The sequence below is a fragment of the Arvicanthis niloticus genome, chromosome 5, assembly GCF_011762505.2.
Source record: "Arvicanthis niloticus isolate mArvNil1 chromosome 5, mArvNil1.pat.X, whole genome shotgun sequence".
NCBI classification, from domain to species: domain Eukaryota; kingdom Metazoa; phylum Chordata; class Mammalia; order Rodentia; family Muridae; genus Arvicanthis; species Arvicanthis niloticus.
In genome coordinates, this window is record NC_047662.1 from 45,025,867 (window position 1) to 45,048,528 (window position 22,662).

General features: G+C 44.0%; 1 long non-coding RNA gene across 4 annotated transcripts in view; it reads right to left on the minus strand.

Moving 5' to 3' along the window:
• Window positions 1–301: 301 nt before the first annotated feature.
• Window positions 302–22,662, minus strand: part of LOC143442393 (uncharacterized) — a 53,329-nt gene continuing 30,968 nt past the window's right edge. For 2 of the 4 annotated variants that reach the window (XR_013110543.1, XR_013110544.1), the window contains 2 exons: window positions 6,180–6,329; window positions 4,759–4,896 (listed from right to left, as the gene is read on the minus strand). This is a non-coding gene — a long non-coding RNA (uncharacterized LOC143442393). Of the gene's footprint in view, window positions 537–4,696; window positions 4,897–6,179; window positions 6,330–7,038; window positions 7,243–22,662 lie in introns of those variants that run through there. The other 2 variants (XR_013110546.1, XR_013110545.1) reach the window with 2 other exon arrangements.

Sequence of the window (22,662 nt, forward strand, 5' to 3'; positions counted from 1 at the left end):
TCTCAGCACAGTCCCTGGAAGATACTTCATCAGGTATAGCCTAAGAAATGGCCCTGGGTTGGGCCACTCTAACCAGAACCTGTGGGTGAGTACCCACTGCCTAGTCAGACCCAAACCACAAGGACCACTGGCCAGGTTTCCAGCCCATCTCAGACCAGAAATGCAGATGGTCACCTTGGAGGACTAACAGGTCATGAGTTCCCATATGTCAGCACAGTCCATTACTTGAACTAGATCCAAGAAATAAGAAGGTAAAATATAAAGTGCATGGATTTAATAACAATAAGCAGGCTGGCAGGGATACAAAATCAGGATTATTTGCACTGCTGGTAAGAATTTAAAATGTTATAACTCGGCTTGGGGATGTAACTCGGTGGTAGAGTATTCACCTGCTGTGTGCGTGGGTTCAACTCTGGCATTTAAAGTAGTTTGCAGCCTCTCTAGTTGGGAGTGACGGTTTGTCAATACATGAATTTGAAACATCTCTAAAGTCAAGCTGTGCTTTATTGTCAATCCAGTTCTTGCAGGGCTTTCTCCTAAGGAAATAAGACATATTCAAAGATCAAACTTCAGAAATGCTTATTGTAATTTTTTTATACTAGTGAAAAGCTACATGTAAGCTAAATATTTAAAACAGAAGATTGGTCAAATAAACAGTATGATTTGCACGACAGAATACTATGCAATTTTTGTAAATTATATAGAAATATATCTAAAGGTTTAAGATGGTTCCTGATACATCGTTCAACAGGAATGTTGGCTACAAAACCATGCCTAGAAAATTCTGAAGGTGATGCTGCAAAAGGCCAGACATTGTAAACAGGTCTTGTATCTGAGTGATTAATTTATGGGTACTTGTCCCTTTTCACATGCTCCTCAGTTAAAAAAAAAAAAAAGTGGGGGGAGCTTCTCATTTGTGCACACTAAGTGTACACTATGTAAATAATAACAAATAAAATACAGTTTGTTTTTCCAAGGGTTGCCTGTGTGGTATTTACCCAAATGTGAGTTCGAATCCCAGTTAAGCCACTGATCCTTCAGACACTACGTATGCCCAAGCCTGGATTGAGATATTGCTTTTCTTACAAGGTGGTTGGGAGGTTTAAAGGATAAAGCATAAAGTGTGGCCTAGTGAACACCCTGAATAACACTTTTTCCTTCCTTCCTACATGCACAAAATCACTTCAGCGGGAGATTCCACAAGTGTGATGGCTGAATGCAACCCTAATCGTGTAAAATGTAGGTTTGAAAACTCTGTAGAGGCGCTGGGGGTGTGGCTCGGTGGTAGAGCACTTCCCAGCATACACAATGCCCCTAGTTTCAATATCCAACAGTGAAAAAAATTATCAGAGACTTGCATTAAACACCCCTGTCTTAGTAACTTTAGATCAGATCTTAATCTTACCCAGCAGAGAGGCTGACAGACACCCCCACCATAAGTCAAGGTAAAAAACCAGTTGTGTTACCCAACCCCACCAGTAGGTGGAGCCGGTCTTTACCCTTGTGCCCACGCAGTCTGTCACACCAACCCATTAGATAATGGGTATCACAGCGTTGATGGTGCACACCCTCATCAAAACTTACTGCAAACATCCAGGGCTCTCCTTTCTCATTCCCACATACTCCTACCTCAAACCACTTCCTGCCCACAGCTTCCACACCTCCATCACCACTCTGCCCCTCCTTGAAGACTCAGTCTTTGGAACTAGACCTCCTCATCTGTAAATCTGATTCTCTATCAGAAACCTTTTTTAAAAGTGAGATTTCAAGATGCTCAGGGAGTAATAAAGGTGCTTGTCACTGGGCAGTGGTGGCGCACGCCTTTAATCCCAGCACTTGGGAGGCAGAGGCAGGCAGATTTCTGAGTTCAAGGCCAGCCAGGGCTACACAGAAAAACCCTGTCTCGGGGAAAGAAAAAAAAAGTGCTTGTCACCCAGCCTCAGGACTTAAGTTTACTCCCACTACCCACAGAATAGAAGGAGAGAACCAAGTCCTGTAATTTTTCTTCTGACCTCCACACATGCTTTGAGGAACATACATACATACATACATACATACATACATACATACAATAAAAATTAAAAATATAATGAAACAAAACCTGATTATTCCGAAGAGCTACATGGGTCAGATCTAGTCATGCTTATCATATTATAAATTATAATTTAGAAAGATTATATATTAAGTAACTTATACATGATGAATTAATCTATTAATTTAGAAGAATTATATATTAAATTATACATAATTAATCTATTACATGTCAATCTTAATGATATTTATAAATTTAAAAGCTACATAAAAATTCTTGAGAAAAATTATATTGTCTCATGTGTTCACAGACATCTTCAATGTCTGGCTATTTTTTTTTTATAATAATGCAGATTGAACTCAGGGCCCTGCACATTCTGGGCAAGTGCTCTACCACTGAACTGTGATACACACACACACACACACACACACACACACACACACACAAACACACCCCAGCCCAGGATCTGACTAACTAGCAAGCAAAAATAGATTCTGGTATCTCATCTTAATTCTCTCCATTGGGATTTGTAATTTGGTTGAACTGTGTGAAAAAGTTTGGCCTCACACAGAACTGGAATAGGAAAGGAAGGGATACTTGAACAGACTATTCATACATGCAAATAGTCTCCTTGGATAGTCCACCAAAATGTGACAAGTGCTGGTTTCTTAAAAACTTGCTGCAGAGTGGAATCTGAAACTGATAGCTGTGGTTTGCATGTTTGTGTCTCTTCCAAACTTCGTGTTGAAACTCAGCCTCTGGATGCTTCAGTATTAAGCAGCTAGGCCTTTAGAGGGTATTGGCAATCTTATAAAAGAGCTGGAGAAAAGCATCCAGCCCTGTTTTGGTCTTTTATGGTAACTTTCCATCACTATAGTGAAAATTTGCTATAAATCATTATTCAGGAACAAAATGATTATTTGGACACAAAATTTTGCAAGTTTTAGTTTATGATCTGAGAGTCCTACTGTCTTTAGGTCTGTAGCAAAGCAGCATTATCACAGTGGGGAGACATGACAGAGCAGACATGTACCCCAGCCGAAAAAAGAGGAGGAGAAGAGGACTTGTAGTCTTACATCCTCATTGAGGGAGTCCAATGATTGTAAGACCCCCACTAAGTCCCACCTCTGGAAAACTATTGCCTTCCAATAGTGCACAGGCGGGGGACCAAGCCTTTAACACATGAGCCTTCAGAAGACTCTCTCTCTCTCTCTCTCTCTCTCTCTCTCTCTCTCTCTCTCTCTCTCTCTCTCTGTGTGTGTGTGTGTGTGTGTGTGTGTGTGTGTGTGTGTGTGTGTGTGTCTATGTCTCTGTCTCTCCTCCCTGTCTCTCTCTCTGCCAACCACCCAAGGATCAATAAGCACAGCATGGCTCCAAGCCATTCTACCAAAGAAAAGTGGCACCCACATAAAATTATGTAGTTCAGCTCCCACCTCAAACACTCTGTCCAGCTTTTGTCATCAGATTGTCACCATCCTTCAAGGGACATGTTCCATGTACCAGCTATTTTGTCACAGAGTTTAGGGGTTGAAAGGCAGTGCTAAAATATGAACTGTTCCTTTGGGAAACATTTTTCTAGTGGTACAATTTTTTTAAGGATTTATTTTAAATAATGCCTAAAATTTGTGTCTGCATGTGGGTTTGTGCACAAGTAAGTACAGGTGCCCACAGAGTCCTGTAGAGGGTACCAGATCACCTTGAATTGAAGGTTGAGAGTTGCCTGACATGGGTGCTGGGAACCAAACTGGGGCTCTCGGTGGAGCAGAGCACGCCGTTAACTCTCTCTCCAGGACAGGACCATGACTTTGATTCAAAGTAGAACAGTGTATTTAATTTTTGATTGCTTTTTACAGCATCACGTCAAACATCAACCCCTGACCTTCCTTACCCCTCCTACCCACTTCCCCCATCTTCTGCTCCCCTACCTCTGCCAAGAAAAAAAAAGTGCAAATAGCACCTTAGGAGTTATAGAATTGCTGTTCAGTAACAGACTCATGGGCGTACTCTGGGTTCTTCTGAAAACCTCCAGCCATGTTTCGTTATACTACATTACACTATGACCCTGCCTGAATCCAGAATGTTTGTGTGAGCTGTTAACCCTGACCAGTCCCTTTCCATATCCCCTTAGAGTCCTTGAATTCCATGTCCCAGTTTTGATGGTTCAATGACAACCTCAGATCCACCAAAGCAGACCCAGTGTGGACTGGGTAAGACACAGTTCTCCCCTAGACACAGGCTGGGAAGAGGATTTGACTTGTCATCCAGGGCCCATGCTGTGTGCCCAGTTCTCTTCACCTCTATTTGCCAATTAGGAAACTGAGGCTGGGGAGGAGAGACTCCACACAGAGCTGTCCAGCATGAAAGCCCATGTCACATGTCATCCTGTCCGTTCCCACACTCCCTTCCTGCCTGGCTGACTTTCTTCCCCCCAGTGCTTCAGTTGCCGAGGTTCTAGCATGTCTCATCGCCAAATTTCCTGAAATGAGAAAATTCCCAGCACTGGCTGGCCACTTGAATCTCTCGGTATCTGAGTTGCTAATGGTCACAAATCACTAAGACACTGGGAACTCTGTGCCACGTCAGAGTCCCTGGCACACATAATTGATAAAGTTAGCAAGGTTTGTGTCTGCTATTGTACATAGTTTTGGTGACTAGGACACACACGCTTTCCTCTGGGGCACATTTCCAGCTGAGCTGTAAGTTGGTCATCTCTGTCTGGGCCGCACAGAGAGGAGGTTGACATCCTCTGGGCCCTGTGTCTTCTCTGGAAGAGCTGAAGTCACATGGCAATTCCGGCAGGATGCAAGCAGGATGAGAATCACGTCCTAAGACGCAGCTTCAGGAAAGTTCAGCCCAAAATAAACCTGAAGTCAAAGTAAATAAAGCATTGGAAATATTTTGGGAGAGCAATTCCACAAGCTACCAAAAAAAAAAAAAAAAAAAAAAAAAAGGCAGGGAAGGGGGAATACTATTGTCCACAACCTTTGTGGTATGGTTCTGTCTTCTGATACAACTTGTTAAGGTCTGGTTGAGTATCTGACATTTGTAAAGGCAGGAATGAGCCAGGTTTAGGAAAATTACAGTTTCTTCTGAGGGACTGGTGTTATTTAAGCACTGGTTTGAAACAGGGCAGAGAGCTTGATGAGGACTGGGGGCTCTGGTGACTAAAGCAGGATGGAGGGAGCATGTAATTTGTGCCAAGGGACCTGGAGAGTTCCGGCTAAGGAGAATTCTATTGAGTCACACAGGGTCTGCCGGGAGCCTTGTCTCCACAGGCTAGAGGGGAGGTACTCACAGTCTTCATGATCTCACAGGATGAAAGAAGAAAGAAAGCTGTTGCAGAAAGGGGCAAAGTGCAGGGCTATGCATGTGGCTGAAGGGCAGGGCATGTGCTTAGCGTGTTCAGGACATGTGCTTAGCATGTTCAGGGCATGTGCTTAGTGTGTATAGTACTCTGTGTTCAACTGTCAAAATAAACAAAACAAAGTTGGAGTGAGATAATACTCATATATTAATTGTCATCTCAGCGAGCACTTGACAACAAATCGAACAGATCTATCATTGTGATTAATGTAATCCTGCACTCCTCATTCATCCAACCAAAATCTAATTAATGCTTATTATCCCCCAGCTAAGTACTGAGACTATTACAGTGATAAGAAACTAGCTGCTCTCTTAAGTCGCTTGCAAGCTCGTGGGAGACAGAATGGTAACCTGAAGCTATGAAACGATCAGTTGGGGAAAAAAGCACTGAGACAGGCTGCCTCATAACTTTGACCTTAGTAGGGCCAGCGAGATGATTCAGTGGGCAAAGGTACTCGCTGCCTCGCCTGACAACCTGAGTGTGATCTCTGGAATATACATGATGGGAGGAGAGAACGACTCCTGCAAGTTGTCCTCTAACCGCCACATGAATGCCACAGCTCACTGTATACATGCCTCCACAATTAATTAATTAATTAATTAACTAATTAATTAATTAAATGTGTTAAGATGCTAAAAGAACAAAAGTATCCATAATGAACAAACAAATGCATTAAGATGCTAAAAGAACAAAAGTAAATTGACTTAATTAAAATCCCAGAGAGGAAGTGGCTAGGATTTTGACGGATGGAGACAGACATTGACTACAAACCCAGTGACTTACTTCTGTCTATGTTTATTGCTTCACTTAGATCCTTCAGAATTTCTGGCCATGGTAGCCCATATCTTTAATCCCAGCACTTGAGAAGCAGAGACATCTCTGTGAGTTCAAGGCCAGCCATGTCTAGTCCACACAGAGCTACATAGTGACAGTCTGTTTCAAAACAAATCAAAACACAAAATAAATAAATGCTTCAGAATAAGTAAAGCATGTATGACCTTGATTTAAACATGAGAAGCAAATACTTGTTGGAATTGACTTAGACAAGCAGTTTGACACAGCAGTGGAAGTCTAGATGGCACTGTTTTTAGGTTTGGAGACAGATAGGCCTGAATTTGAATTCTGCTGTTGCCATGTGAACAAGTTACTTAACATCTCAGGATCAGCTCTACCCATGACAACTCGACAATACTGCTACCCAAACAAATGCTGGATAATGATAAGACCAGTTGACAGGCAAAGTTCGAAGGGGGAACCTCGAAAGGCCTCAACCCTAGGTGAAGCACTACAGGTTATCAGTGGCTACTGAGAGAATCAGCTCTCTCTGGAGACCAGCTCACTGGCAGGTTCTACAGTCCCAAGTGGGTCGGCCCTATATATGTGTAGATACCAGCAACTCTAAATGGACTCAGTAGGTTGCATATTGTATACACATGTATGAGTTACGGAACAACAACTAAAGAAGTCAGGAACTTGAGGGTGAGTTGGGGCAGGGAAGTTGGAAGGGGTCAGAGAGGAGTGGACATTATGTAAATACAGTACTCATGTATGAAATTCCCAAATAAAATAAAACACACACACACACACACACAATCTTGCCTTGGGGGTAAGGGAGGTTGTGAGAGAGAAAATACCAGAGGACCTGTCACAGAACATTCTCTTCTTTCTCTGAGATCAAACAGGGCATCTCTCATCTTCAATTCCCTCAACATGTACTTCTCTGCACCACCAAGCCTTGGTTGGAGCTGCTGCCGTCTCTCAGCTGCATTATGGGAAGACATTAGACATTTGTCTCTGCTCCACAACCTGCCCGACTTCAGTCCTGTCCTTTGGTAACAACTAAAATTGCTTTGAAACACGTGGCAGGGACTCTCACCTTTCTCCTGTCCCAGTTCCTTGCTTGGCTCCCCTGTCTTCATAGTCATCTGATGGGCTTCAGTATCTAGCCCACAGATGCCTGTTGACCTGTTCTGCCCTTGCCACTCTGTCAGATTCCATGTTTGCCTCTGGAACTTGGAAGGCCCTCCTTCACCCTTGGATACCACATCCCTGCTAACCATATGTTTCTCCTGATTCCCAAAAGTGTCAGGCTTCTAAGCTGCTCCTAGAAGCAAGTCATGATTCCCTTCCCTTCCTTACCTCAAGCAGATGTGAATTCAGTGCCCTCCCCCCTCCCCCCGTCTGTGCTCTCATGACCCCCTCCCTGCATTTCCTCCATGTAGCATATGCTGTTACCGTCCACCTCCATGTATCCATCACAAGATAGAGACCTTTTAGGAGTACGTAAGCTTTTATTCGTTGTCTGGGCTATCTGAATGGATGCACAGATGGGCCTGGTGGCACGTGCCTGTAATCACAGCTATGTGGTGAGACGAAGGCAGGAAGATTGCAAACTCAAGGTCAGGAACTTAATGAGACCTTGTCTTAAAAGTGAAAAGAGGGCTGAGGGTATAGATCAGTAACAGTGACTGCCTCACATGTGTAAGGCCCCAGGTTCAATCCCCAGTACAAGAGAGAAAGGAAGATGGATAGACGGGTTAACGAATGAATGTTTTCCCAATCTCCACCTAGTGAAGTTAGAGATGAGATTAAAACTAAAGTCAAAGCAATGGTCAAACTCAAAGACTCTCATCATCCTGGCTGAAACCTAATTAAAGCCTGAAGGAACCACAGCCCCAGAACATCCTCCCCTTCTCGGCCCTCCCACATACATCTTCTATGACATCTCTGTTTAATGTGGACTCCTTTTGGTGAGGAAATTATGCCCCTTGAGGACTGAAGGACTCCTTGTCTTGTATAAAATCATTGTTGTTTGAGAAAACATCAGCTTCTCTGATTCAGTTGACATGGCTTTTCACGACAGTGATAAGCAGGGGCTTTCCTGGGTCCAGGGCTCTGGTTGGCAAGAGGGGTTGGAGAGTGGGAAACACCTCCGTTCAACAGAAAGTTCCTGGAATTTTGAGCAAATGTGTGTGTGTGTGTGTATGTGTGTGTGTGTGTGTGTGTGTGTGTGTGTGTGTGTTTTCCTTAGTCATACAAATGCATTGAGCTAACTATTCTTCTGTCAATATTTGTGAACTGAAAATACGACAAACTGTTCCCTGTACTGTTCAAAGTCTAGACATTGACTGATGGGACCAGGAACAAAATTCCCTGGGGGAAAAAAAAAAAACAACCAAATATTTCAAAACCAGAATAATGGATTTCTGGTTCTGGAGAACTCTGCCCCTGGTGAAAAGGGTACTCTGTCAGATGAGTTGAAATCTGTCACCTAACACCATGGGGACATGAGAGGTTGAAGCCTTTAAATGCTACGGGAAGTAGTAATAGTGCCTTGTGCTAAGGGCACATCTACTGGCTCCACTTACTCCTGAGCCCTAAGAATTTCTACCATGCTCTCTTGCTCTTGCCTTCCTGCCCCCACTATCTCCCCATTTCCTTCCCCTCTCTCTCCCCACATGCTCATGGCCAGGCTCTACTCCTCTACTTCTCTTCTCTTCTCTTCTCTTCTCTTCTCTTCTCTTCTCTTCTCTTCTCTTCTCTTCTCTTCTCCTCTCCTCTCCTCTCCTCTCCTCTCCCCTCCCCTCCCCTCCCCTCCCCTCCCCTTCCCTTCCCTTCCCTTCCCTTCCCTTCCCCCCTCCTTTCCCTCCCCCCCACCTTTCTCTGCCTCTATTACCCTCTCAACTCTCCTCTCCATGCTCTGAGTAAACTCTATTCTATATTTTTTTAAAAAAGAATTCTACCACCAATTTCCAATTTCAAAAACCATCCACAGAGAAGTTGAAGGGCTGCCACTGCTGGTCAGGGAGCGGATGTCTGAGATGAGTTTACATCTGACTCTTTTTGTTTTGTTATCCAGGACCCTTAACCTTACCCTGCAGCTCAGCCACTACTGCCTTTCCCTGAGTAACTAAAAGAGTCCTCTTTGTATGCCTCATTCAATCATCTCTCTAGGGAAATCTCCTTGAAATATGTAATCCCAGTCATTTCTATCTTTTATCTGCAGCGGACATTATTGCTGCTTCCTAGTATCCATCCTCCCAGTTGCCATCAGGACTATCACCAACTCTGGAGGTGAGCCAAATTCACAGACTCCACTGATACCCCTGGCTCTGTTACTGGGGTTGGCATTCAGATTTTTGCATGTTCTTGGTCACTGAGGTTAGGTGGATGTAAGGAGGGGCCCTCAGATGGGCCCCAGCTTGACTTTTTGAGTGGAGGAAAATGTTCTTGCTCTCATTCACATGACCAAGTGAGTGAGAAAACATGGCCTCCATTCCTGTTGGCATCCATGTTGTGATCTGGTGATAAACTGGGATGAGGGGTGGAATGTGTCTGTCTGCAGAAGGGTGGAGCCAAAAGGAGCCTTGGCTCACTGCAGGAGCCCTCAAGGGTGCAACATCAGAAGCCTCCCCATCTTTGAATCCTAGTTATAGGGAGCTCATAAACTCTTTACTACACAAGCTGGCGTGGGCAAAGTTTGCTGTAACTCATCACAAAGGGCCTCCTGGGTGACTCAAATGCCTCCTAGAGCTCTTGGAATGGCATCCAGACGCCTACCTTGCTATTAAATGCCCTGCTAAACTCTAAGATCAGTGAGTGCTCATGGCCAGGACTGGGTTTTCATTGGCCCTGGTAGTGCTAGCCCCTGCTAAACACCACTCTAGCACGCAGAGGGCACGCTGAGTTTTTTGTGTTGAACAAGTGCCCGGGGTCTCCCGATAACATGTTACCTGTTTCCTCAAGGCAGGAAGGCCCTGGAGTCTCCCTTGATTTTTCTTCCAGAGCCACCTCTGCACATGAGCTGTGCTTTCCTAGACACCAGCTTTCTTACACAGGCAGCTTCCCATCATCAGGGAAAGGCCAGGTCTAATCACGAGGCTTTAGTGGGCCTGACACCCAGGCTTCCAAGAACAGTGGCCAGAAAGGGCCAAGGTGAAGAACTTTATGAGCCCTCCCAGGAACAAGCCTGGATAACAAGTTGGAATTCTCCACATAATCGGAGAGGGCCTTCAAGCTATTTGTGATTTGAATAGGGAGGATCCCCACGAGGGTCAAAAGAGCATTTCATTCCTTTTGCGCTTTTGGCCATAACCTCAGTACTGCCTGCAGCTCTGCCCGCCGCCCTTTCTTCTACCTGATCCCGAGTTACTCCACTCTCTAGCCAACTTTGCCTTACTTCTCTGCAAAGTGATTTTTTTTTACATGATTTTATCTTTCACTACTTCCTTCTCCAAAATATGAGCTCTCCATGAGACTGGGACCTTTGTCTCATCTTCTGTCAAGTATCCCATGGAGTTGAAGAGATGGTTCTGCACTGTCCTTGCAAAAAAACAGAATTGGATGCTCCAGCTCCAAGTGATCAAACGTCTTCTTCTGGCCTCAGTGGTCACTGCATTCTGGTACACGTACACACACACACACACACACACACACACACACACACTTAAGAGACACATGCCATATTTGGGTAGCTCAGTATCCTCCTTAGCAAAGGAACATTAGAATGCAGCCTCAGCAGCAGGCTGACCCTCTCAGGCCGACTCATTCCCCTCTCCCACAGGCAGCTTTGTGCCCAGCACACAGTTATTTCCTTTACTGTCCTTTTCAAAACAGAAGGACCAACTGTGTTTGTTTGTGGGTCCATGTTGGTCAGCAGAGTATAACTATGCTCAGCCTCCTAGGTGACCACTTCCAGGCTGTAAATGGGTACTGAAAGAGGGAAGGGGAGATTGCGTCTCCCAGGCTCTGGAAACAGTGGACATGAAAAATAAAAGGAGAGGCAGGACCTCTCTGACTTGGAGAAACTCCCAGGTAAGTGGGGTCATTTCATCAGCAAGGAAGTGGAGTTTACACTCCACTTGTAAGTTTTTCAAAACTAGCCGTCTGGTGGAGTCTGTATCTGACCTCAGTTCTCTCTCCCTCCTCTGGTTTCCAGTTTATAGAACAATGCAGCTTCCCCCCAAACTTACCCGTGTATTTATAAAGTACCAACAATTCCATTCTCCAAATCAACTGGGTATTTGAGAAACCATCACAGAACCTCTAGGCTTGTTTGTCTTCTCAGTGCCTCAATTATGCAGTTTAGTGAGGCCCCAGCAGCCAAGACCAGCCTGGCATTTTAAAAGATTCTCGGCACCTTTGTGCTGAAGCCAGCCTCTGCTCTCTCTCTCTCTCTCTCTCTCTCTCTCTCTCTCTCTCTCTCTCTCTCTCTCTCTTTCTCTCTCTCTCTCTCTCTCTCTCCCTCCCTCCTCTCTCCTTTCTCTCTTCTCTCTCCTCTCTCTCTCTCAATTATTACCGTAACCATGCCCGGGAGACCTAAGGAGACCGTTTATTTTGACTGGTAGATTGTTAAACTGCAGGAGGCAAGCCAGAGCCAGCGCCAGGCTGTGATTTCCATTGCTCCATAGGCCCAAAGTCTTGGTGCTGAGAATAGCCAAGGCCACTTCCTGCTAGAGGAGGAAATGGCAGTTTCCTCAAGTCCCGGAAATGTGGCTTCCTCTCTGGTGCCTAGCTCAGGGTTCACCCATTAGACAGTCTCTTCCCACCCCAAACCCCGGGGAACCTGGCTCCAGCATGCAAAAGACATCCTGTTTCCCTGAGGAAGTGGCCCAGATTGGGGCAGCCACCAGGGCGTTTGAGTGGGTGAGAGTAGGTGTAGCACAGCAGGAAGGGATTGACAGGGAGGGATGATGCTAATAATGTTATCCAATAAGAAGAAGGCCAACCCACTCCTTTGTCCTGACCCCAGAGATCTCAGCAAACCTGCTAAAAATTCTCACGGCCTTTAGAAGCAACGTCTTTCTGATACCTCTTTTTGCGTTTTTCATCTGTGTGTACATTTTTATAGAATATAATGTGATTGTGCCTGTTTGGCACATGTGCATCTTCTGTAATAATCAAATCCAGGTACTTACTATCTCCTTCTTGAACAGTTACCATTTCTTTGTGTTGAAGCTTACAAATCCCGCACTTCTGTATCTTTTAAACGAAATCTACCAGTATAAGGTGCTGTGAATTGTAGTCACCCCTGTGTGTTGTGAAACACCAGAATTTATTCTTTCTATCTAACTAGACTTCCAACACCCTGTGATCTTTCCTTTCAACAACATTTCTGTTTCTGTCTCCTCTACCAACTCCCCTAATCCAAAAACTTGCTTCCAGGGTCTGGAAAGATAGCTCCACAGTTAAGAGTACTTTGTTGCCTACTGCAAAGGACCCAGGTTCAGTTCCTAGCATTCACGTGGTGGTTCACAACCAACTGCTAACTCTAGTCCCAGGGGGTCTGACGCCCTCTTCTGGCCTCCAATGGGCATCAGATGTTCACATGGTTCACACATATACATCCAGGAAAAACTCTCATATCCAGTAAAATAATTTATTAACTAATTAGTTAATAAATTAAGAAAACTTAATCCTTCTCCTATGCTAGCTCTACAGATTTCAGGAGTTAAGGATGCTGCTAGGCAGAAGGCTAATACTACAAGGCAGTGCTAAAGCACTTACCTATCCTGAACAAGACCCTGGGTTCAAACTGAAGGGAGGAGGGAAAGGAGGAAGGCTGGAACAATGGCATTGTTAAGCACTGACTGTCTCAGGATAGAGAGGAGCCCTCTTGGCTTCAACTCTTTTCTCTTCCTCTTTCCCCTCTTCCTCTTCTTCCTCCTCCTCTTTCTCCTCTTCCTCCTCCTCTTTCTCCTCCTCTTTCTCCTCTTCCTCCTCCTTCTCTTTCTCCTCTTTCTCCTCTTCCTCCTCCTCTCCCTCCCCCTCCTCTTCCTCCTCCTCCTCTTCTTCTTCCCCCTCCTCCTCTTCTTTCTCCTCCTCCCCCTCCTCCTCTTTCTCCTCTTCCCCTCCTCTTTCTCCTCTTCCTCCCCCTCCTCTTCCTCTTCCTCCTCTTCTTCTTCTTCCCCCTCCTCCTCTTCTTTCTCCTCCTCCCCTTCTCCTCTTTCTTCTCTTCCTCCTCCTCTTTCTCTTCCTCCTCCTCCTCTTTCTCCTCTTTCTCCTCTTCCTCCTCCTCTCCCTCCCCCTCCTCTTCCTCCTCCTCCTCTTCCTCCTCTTCCTCCTCCTCCTCCTCATCTTCTTCCTCCTCTTCCTCCTCTTCCTCCTCCTTCTCTTCTTCCTCTCCCTCTCACTCTCTCACTCTCTCTTTTTCTACACACACAACCACACACACACACACACACACACACACACACACATCAAAAACCACACCTGGTAAGTAGGTAGGTAGGTAGGTTGTTAAACTCTCTGAGCCTCAGCTTCTATGGGGAGAAAGGCATATCTGCTTGTCCCCTACCCCCTTTAGAGTTGTTAGATTTCATGAGACAGAGCACTCAGAGTAGATAAAGCACTTTCCTATAGTTCAGGACTCAATAAATGGTCATTATTGTTTCCACTGCCCTTTCAGAAGGGGAGTGTCTTTCCCTGTCTCTTGATGAATAATGCTCGCCCTTCTCTGAAACCTTGGCACCAGCTACCACCCGTGCCTTTGGAATTTCAGCCTCTGTAGAGACAGGCAGGCCTTATGAGGGTCTTTCTTTGAATGCTCTCCTTGTGGGCAATTGGCTTGAATAAAAACTCAGTCCGGTTATCATTTATAATAATTTAATATGAACTACTTGCCAAACAATTTTTATGGCATTATCTCATTTTTATTTATTTATTTATATTTATTTTTACATTTTAAAATAGTGTTAGACTTACAGAAGAAAATTTCCAAGGATAGTAAAAAAATTTCCAGATAGTTTAAATCCACTTTTTCCAAATATTGACAACACACAGTAAATGTGCCACATCCCAGTTAATGGATGAATACTAGTGTGTTTTTATTAGCTGAAGTCCATACCTTATTTGTTAGTATTTAATCTAATTATTATTTTTATGTTACAATATACCATCATAATATCAACTTACATTGGGTTGTCCTGTCCTTTGGGCTCCTCTAGCCTGTGACTATTTTTCAAGCTGTCCTCCCTTTTTTATGGCCTTATGAGTGTTACAGCATACTGGTCACATCTTTTGAAGACTGCCACTTAATTAAACATAGTTTCTTAGCATGGTGATACAGGCTGGGCCCTGGGGCTTTAAGGAGAAACACCACTGGTTGCATCCTATATCAAAAGTACACACTGTCAGCCAGGCATGGTGGTGCATGTTTGCAATCCCAGCAACCTGAGAAGCTGAGGCTGAAGGATCACAGTGAGTTGGAGGTCAGCCTGGGCTGCATAACGAGGTCACAGTCAACTTGATTATATAGCGGAACCCAGCACACAAAAAAGAATATATACTGTCACCAGATGTGATAGCACATGTCTGAAACCCTCAGGACTCAGAAGACTGAGATAGGAAGAGTGTAGTTAAGTCCACCTAGGCTATAGAAAAACCCCGCTATTAAAAAAGAAAAGCCAAGCAAAAAACAGCAGGGGAAATGCTGTCCACATGTTTTGTCACTGTTACACTGACCCTCATTACCTAGATGAGGAAGTGTTTTCAAGGTAGCCTAACTCTGAAATCTCTTCTCTCTCTCTCTCTCTCTCTCTCTCTCTCTCTCTCTCTCTCTCTCTCTCTCTGATATAGTCTCCAGAAGGAAGTCACTGTGCACTGTGCACTGTGCACATTACCTTCCAACTCCTGTGGGCAGAACAGCTACAAATTGCTTGGAACTCAGTTGTGTGGAAATTTGTGCATATCCCCTTCCTGATGTATTTCCTCTGTTATTGAATTTTATCAGTATAAACACAGAAATAATTTTCATATTTTGCATTATAATTCAGTGCTGCTTTATTTATTTTGTTGTCCAAATTACTCCAGCTTTGGCCATTGATATCCCTTTAAGCATTTATTTGACATGTTCATCATTATTTTTCTTTATCTCATACCATGAGATAAATATACGTATACATATATAACTGCATATACATACATCCTAGTGTCTCCAGGGAAACATAGGCATTCCCTACCCAGGAATTCCTTGAAGAAAATCTAAACCTACACATTTCCTGACCTCAATGGCTTTTCTCTTGTCTCTTGCATTCTTCAAGCTTGCAACACCAGCATCTTTTGAATAACATCATGTTTTACTATGAGCTTGCGATATAGCCTAGCTCCTAGACATAGAAAAACATGTCTCTAGGCAGTCCTTTCCTAGCGGGGCACCGCTTCGGTTAGCATATTTATTCCCTAGAGCCTTTGGTGGGAGAAGAGTCTCATCTTCAGTGTATGTTTCCTTTAGTCTTAGTTCTCCTAATGACCTTAATCTCTTTAGCAACTATGTCCATCATATCTTCACTTGCATCATCTGACTTTGGCCACTTGCAGACTTCTTTCTACATGATTTTTCAATTTCTCTGCTTTGCTCTTTGCTCTCTAGTCTTACTATTAAGCTGACTAAAAGTAATGAGCAACAACCATGCCACAGCCTGCAGGTTATGCTATCTTGAAATCCCCTCCACCAAACAAGTTAGTCCATTACTTTGTAATTTATTCTCACCCATACTTTCAGGACACAGAGAACATTTAACCATATTCTTCACCAGAATGTAACATGAATAGTCTTTAGCCCAGTTTTCAATAGACTTTATTCCACCTGGAATCTCACAAGCATAATTTCTACTGTCCACATTTCTATCAGCATTCTGGTCCTCAAATTCCCATCAGAATTGCCTATTCATTTCTGCTAATAATATAATAAAGCTTCTCTAGCCTGTATCTCCATACTTTGCTACAATTTCTTTCTGGCATCTTAACAGAGTGCCAGAACACTTCTCTGATGCCAAATCTCTGTACTGGCTCTTTTTTTTTTTTTTTTTTTTTTTTTTTTTTTTTTTTTTTTTTTAAATTTCACTATTTTGATAACATACCTGACAGAACCAACTTAATGTATGATGAAGAATTTATTTTGGCTCAGTTTCAGAAGCAGTCCATAAGAGTGGGGAGGGCATATCACAGGGGAGCAGTCCAATCCACACCTGTGGGAGCTTGTGGGAACTGTCATGGTATAGACCAGGAGGCAGAAAAGCAGGCCAGAATGAGGATGCAGCCATAGCATTTAAAGGCTTATTCCTAGTAACCTATTCTGCCAGCTAGATCTGACATCTTCAAAACAAGAGCCAGAGCCAAGGAGAAGCCATTCTGGACATGAACCTATGCTGGACTTTCCAGAGTCAAACCATAGCAAGGACTTGAACACAATTTATTTTGCCTTTAATTTTGTAGACCTCATTCATCACCAAAATTACTTAAGACAGCAATATTTTATTCCCTACCACAAACCTTCACTGTGATTTTTACATACATTTAAATAATACTATGTGTGTGTGGGGGGGTTGCTGGAGAGTTGACTCAGCAGCTGAAAGCACTGGCTGCTCTTCCAGGGGAGCCAGGGTTGATCCCAGCACACACAGCTCATAACCATCCCTAACACCAGTTCCAGGAGACCTGACCCCCTATTATGACCTTTGGGGCACCAAGCAAGCACTTGGTACATGAAGGCAAAAGTTCTCAAACACAAAATAAATAAATTTTAAAAAAAATCTTAAGGGTTATATTGTTTTGTCACGTTGTATAATCTATCCTGGAAAACGTTTGAATGATGTTTAGCATGTGATACTTTAAGGTTATTTGTGTACTACTTAGTTTAATAAGTGCCTACTATCACGTATACAAACTTACAGCTATATACAATCATTTTGATACTAAAATACCTTCTATTCAGTCTTTAGGAACCCTGGAACTACTGACCCTTTTATTGTGGCTGTTGTGTTCCTGTTTCTAGAGCCACATGTGTGGGCTTATACGGTATGTGGCCATTTCAAATAAGATCCTCTTATTTAGCAATGTGTACTGTAATCTAGCTTTGTCTTTTTATAACTTGATAGGATTTTTTTTATTTAGAGAGTAGTTTCTTAGTTTTTGTAATCAAACCCATGTAGATAAGACCTCACATATTTAGTACAGTGTGTTACCCTTGTACAAATGGAAAAAAAATTTAAGTTCAACAACTTGATAGTTTTTTAGTTTTTAAAAATCCCGAAAAATGCTGGGTGTCGGTAGTACATGTCTTTAATCCCAGCACTTGGGAAGCAGAGGCAGGAATATCTATTGAGTTCAAGAACAACCTGATCTGCAAAGCTAATTCCAGGCGAGCCACAGCTAAAATGAAGAAACCCTATCTAGGAGGAGATAATATTCCATTTTACATACATGTCACAATTTGTCTAGTTGTTTGCTTATTGCAGGACACTGTATGGCTATTCTCCCATGGTTAATATGGAAGTAAGACGCTAGTGTGGTTTTCTTCAGGTCTGTTTTAAACCAGTTGAGACGTATCTGCAAATATGATTGCTACATCACATGATGAGAGTATATTAAATAGTTTGTAAGAAGTGGCCATGTTTTCTTCACAGCTAAACCTAGAAGCACAACTTTCATGCACAAACAGTGCCTGAAACTCTCGTTCCACACTGGTTGGACTTCTAACAGTTGCAGGGCAATGCCTCATGGTCTTGATATCTTGTAACTCCCTGATAACAAATTACTTTGTTCCTCTATCCTCGTAAGCGTTTGCCTTTCTGGTATCTCATTTGATAAGGCCTCTATTTAGATAAATTGTTTTCTTATCACTGAGTTCACAAGCTCTGTGTATACTTTGGATATAACTCTTTATCAGACATGTGTTTTGTAAATATTTTCTCTTGTCTGTGACTAGACTTCTGGCCATCTTAATAGCAACTTCCAGAGAGAAGGCTTAATTGTAGTGAGCAACCTCTCCTCCCACAAGTGATGCCTTTGATGTACCTAAGAGTTCATCACCGAACCTTGAGGGGCTCTGAATATGGCCTCTTACACAACTATTGTATCACTGCTCTTAAAGGGAGAGGATATTAGCCTCATTTTATAGGAGAAAGTTAACTTCCACATATTTTTCCTCTCAAGAATCCATAAACATGCAAAAGGTACCAGAAGAAAATAGACAGTCAACAGTAGCCTAAGACAGAGCCTGACAATCCAAGAGCATCTGATGCTCCATAGCTGTATTTGCTGTAATGAGAATATCAAGTTGTCATTTCTGAAGTACACATTCAGCCCTACCACTTACCAATACCATCACACTATCAGCATTTACCCCAACCACCACCACTGCTGCCACCACCATTAGAACACACACACACACACACACCACTAGTTCTCTGACAAAGCAAGTGCTTTATTAGCGAATGTCGTGTTTTTAATTGGTTGATGTCACTTCACCCAGCACAGTGATGTGCTTCACCAGGAACTTTCCTACCTCAGTTTGGGAAGTAAACTGGACTGTCTGCAAGGAAGGTCAAGTTTAAGTGCCCCACCAGTGTCACACAGCTAGCAAGTGCCAGGATCCATCAGGAATGAAGTACTCTGTAGCCAGTGACCCAGAGGCCTGGGGGCTCAGTGAAGGTGCCAGGGCCCTTGACAAAGACAGCCCCATGCTCAGGATGACAATGTCATCCCCATTTAAAGAGATACTCCTTTCCTTTCCTGGCAACTTTCCTTCCTCAAGCGCCACAGCCTCAGCATCTACCATGTAATTTAGATCCAAGGACGCATCCCTCACTGGATCTCAAGACATGTCCCTCACTGGATCCCAGAACATGTCCCTCACTGGATCTCAGGACATGTCCATCACTGGATCCCAGGACATGTTCATCCCTGGGTCCCAGGATGTGTGTCCATTGCTAATGCCTGTGAGTGTTGGAAGGAACCCACTTTAAGGAGCATAAGAAACCTGAGGGGAGGGGTTAAGTTACTATTTCTTTAAATGATAAAACATACACCCAAAACTTTTGCTAAAGCAAACAATTCAGTCAGTAAAATATATTGGGCGAGTTTAAAAATAATTATTATAACTATGATTGTTATTATAATACAAATGAGCTGTGCAGAAGCTGCTTTCCTGGCTGTGAAACTACTGATCTCTTGGTGTAGCTCTGCCCAATGGCCAGGGCCAAAGTGGCCAAGGAGACAGAGCTCTGCAAGCTCCACTTCCTGAGAGAAGGAGGCCTTTCTCTGAGGGATGCCTCTGCCCTCCAGTGCCAGCAATGGACCGGCTCCTGGGGAAGGAAATGAGAACAGCAGGCATCTCTGAGAGAGCTGCTTTCAGACCTCCGTATGGGAAAAAAGACCCTCTGCTCCCTGCCACCCCATCTGAACTGGACACAGGCAATAAACTGGCCATATGTCCAAGCTCGGACCTGCCCCCACCACTGCAGCTTCCTCTTAGGAGTTCAGTGGCTTTAGAAGTATTCTTCTCCACTGCCAGCCGCCCCCCAAACCCGGCCACCACATACTTCCCTGCAGTCCAAGACCTAAATTTAAGATCTATTGAACTAGTGACTAACTCTGTGACCTTGCTTGACCTCTGAGCAACTTCCTTTCTGTGTGTAAACCAGTAGTAATAGGATTGGGGCGGGGGGGGGGGGGGGGGCTGGGCAAAATACCACCCTGTGCCTTGGTGTCATTTGAAAGAGATTTGTATTCCGCAAGAGAAATGACAGAGAGGTGACTGGTCTTGTAGTCTTTGGCATCACAGCTTTGGATTCTTTGGGTAATGTTTTCTCTCAGATGCATGTAAAGCCCAAACACAGTGTGCACACTCCACACTCCGTCAACGACCATGCCCTTTCCTTCCTTCCTTTTTTTTTTTTTGCAAGTGCTTGAAGCTCCCCCACGCATTTTTGCATGCCTCACTGCCTGGAGCCAACAGCTTTGTCCGCCTTCCTACCTAAGCCGTGAACACCAACACTGCAGAGAAAGCTTCAGGGTGACTGCTGCTATTCACTTTTCGAAGATCCCTGAACAAGAATCAGAGCCCCCGCTCTGATCAGCAAGGCTAAGATGCAACTGGCAGTTTGGAGGATTAAGCAGTTCTCCTACAGAGAGGCCAGCCAACCCATGTAACTAAATCTTCCTATGGGATTAGTCCAGAGCCTGTAGATCCCCTACAAGGCTGAAAGGGTACAGCATGATGGGGCACTTTCCGGGCTGTGGTCCAAGGAAGTAGCTAAGAGTAGATGGAGCACAGGTGCACGGAATTTGTTGCTCCCTCATGCCTCGTGCTATTTGTAGAGGCAGTGAGCTCTCTTGGAAAGAACATGGGCCCTAAAAGCTAAATTGTCCCTAAGTTGTGCCAGCTATATGACCTTGGGTAGGTCATTTACTTCTCCGGACCTCAGTTTTTCAGTTTTATCAAAAGAGAAATAGGGCTCCATGTATGGATCACACACAGCTATGAAAGATTCTGAAATCTTATATATATATATATATGTGTGTGTGTGTGTGTGTGTGTGTGTGTGTGTGTATAACTTTGTACATACAAATAAATATTTGTACACACACATATATACATATATGTGTGTGTGAAAATCATACACCAAATTATATATATATGAATTATATATAAATTAAATATATTCACATACACATGAATATATTCTGAATATATACATACACACATATATACATATATGCATCTTTTTTAAGGTATGTGCTCTAAGACCCTGTACATAGCACTCAAATGTGACCATTTTGACTGGAATGAAGGCCAGGCTTAAATGTCAGGTCAAGCCCATGGTGCTTTCTCTCTTCTCAGTGTCCTTGCTTACTTGGTGTTACCATCACCTCACAGCTTCCCCTCACTAAGTCATCTGTGACTTCTCAGAATCAGGGGCTGCTACTGTCTATGTTTGCTCTTCCACACTTGGCCGCCCCTGTGTTCCTAGAGAGGCACATCAGCTCCCGTCACTTTGTGACTGCTATGCCTCCTGTGATGATTGACTAGGCTGTCCACAGCCTGTCCCACCTCCTCTCCTCTCCTGCAGACATCTGGATGGTAGGGCTGGTTCTGCTGCTGCCATGCATCTGCCCGGGGTTTCTAGGCTCCTGTGGTGGGTGTTCAGTGAGTGTGCATAGAAAGTGAGGACAGAGATCACAAACGGAGAGAATGAAGTAGAACCGCCCCCAACAGCAATGGCTGTCCATGGACATTCTACTCAATCTCTCACCTGCTTTGCTCCCTCATGATTTTGTCTGCTTTCTATTCTTGCAACAGAATGACACAAACAGTTCGATTAATAAATAATAAATATTAATTTGGCTCATGGTTCTGGAAGACAGGTTATGAGATGCCATGATTTGAAACTAAACTGTCTCCTACAGCCTCCTACTTTGAAAGCTCAAACCTCTGCTTGGAACGCTATTTTAAAGGCCATAGAGATGACTGGAGGTAGAGCTAGATGGCAGAGTAGGTCCCTAGGGATGGACTTGTAAAGTCATACCTACCTCCAGGGCCAGTCTGAGCCAAGTGAGGAGCCCTCCAACACGTGGCTCTGTTGCCATGGACACCACCATGCCTTCCATACAAATGGACACCAACTTATATGATGGATACAAATCCCTCTGAAGCCATGAGCCGTTAGGCTGTTTCTGTGAGCTATTTTGTCCCAGCAACAAGAAGAGGGAGTGTAAGAAGGAGATAGAGTCTCTCTGTGTGACTGCTTCATGGAGGAAGACTAGCCTCCAATTCTTTGCCTTTAGACCCAATCTGCTGTTCTTAGTTTCTCTTTCTCTGTCTTTGCCCAGGCTGTTTCCTCTCACCTGAAAGGCCTTTTCCCAGCCTCCAAACCATTCTCAGTTATCCCATCCACCGGCTGCAACCAGTTTACCAAGTTGCCCTATCTTGCAAAATGGAGCTCGGAGTGTCACCTCACTAACGAAAGATACAGTTTCCAGCATTCATGCAGAGTAGGTTCAAGAGCCCAAGCCTGGACTCCAGCATCAGTGACCCTCTCTGACCTTGGGAAAGTCCCCTTTTATCTCTTACCCTCTGTTTGCTCAGCTGTAAAATGGAATGACGATGCCTTCTCTGGGTGGGAAGGGTGGGAAGTGTGTTGGTTAATGGATATAAATACCACAGCAAAGCACTTGGTGCACAAAACCAGTGATACAGCTGCCTTGTGTCTGGAGTGTCAGAGACACCCCCCCCTCCTGTGGCACCCAATGCTTACTCCTATATATGACATTTATCTCAGTGTCTTCACATCTGTGTACTACATGTGACCTCACTAAGAACATAGGCAGCTTATAGGCAGGAACTCTGTAAGTAAGGCCTGATGCTATCTGCTGCATGACTGAATAAATCAGTGAATGACACACAAAAAGAGTGGGTCGCTAGACTGGGATTAAGCCATATGGGCACAAATGTTTATTCTGAACCTCACAGGGCTGCCTCTGCTCA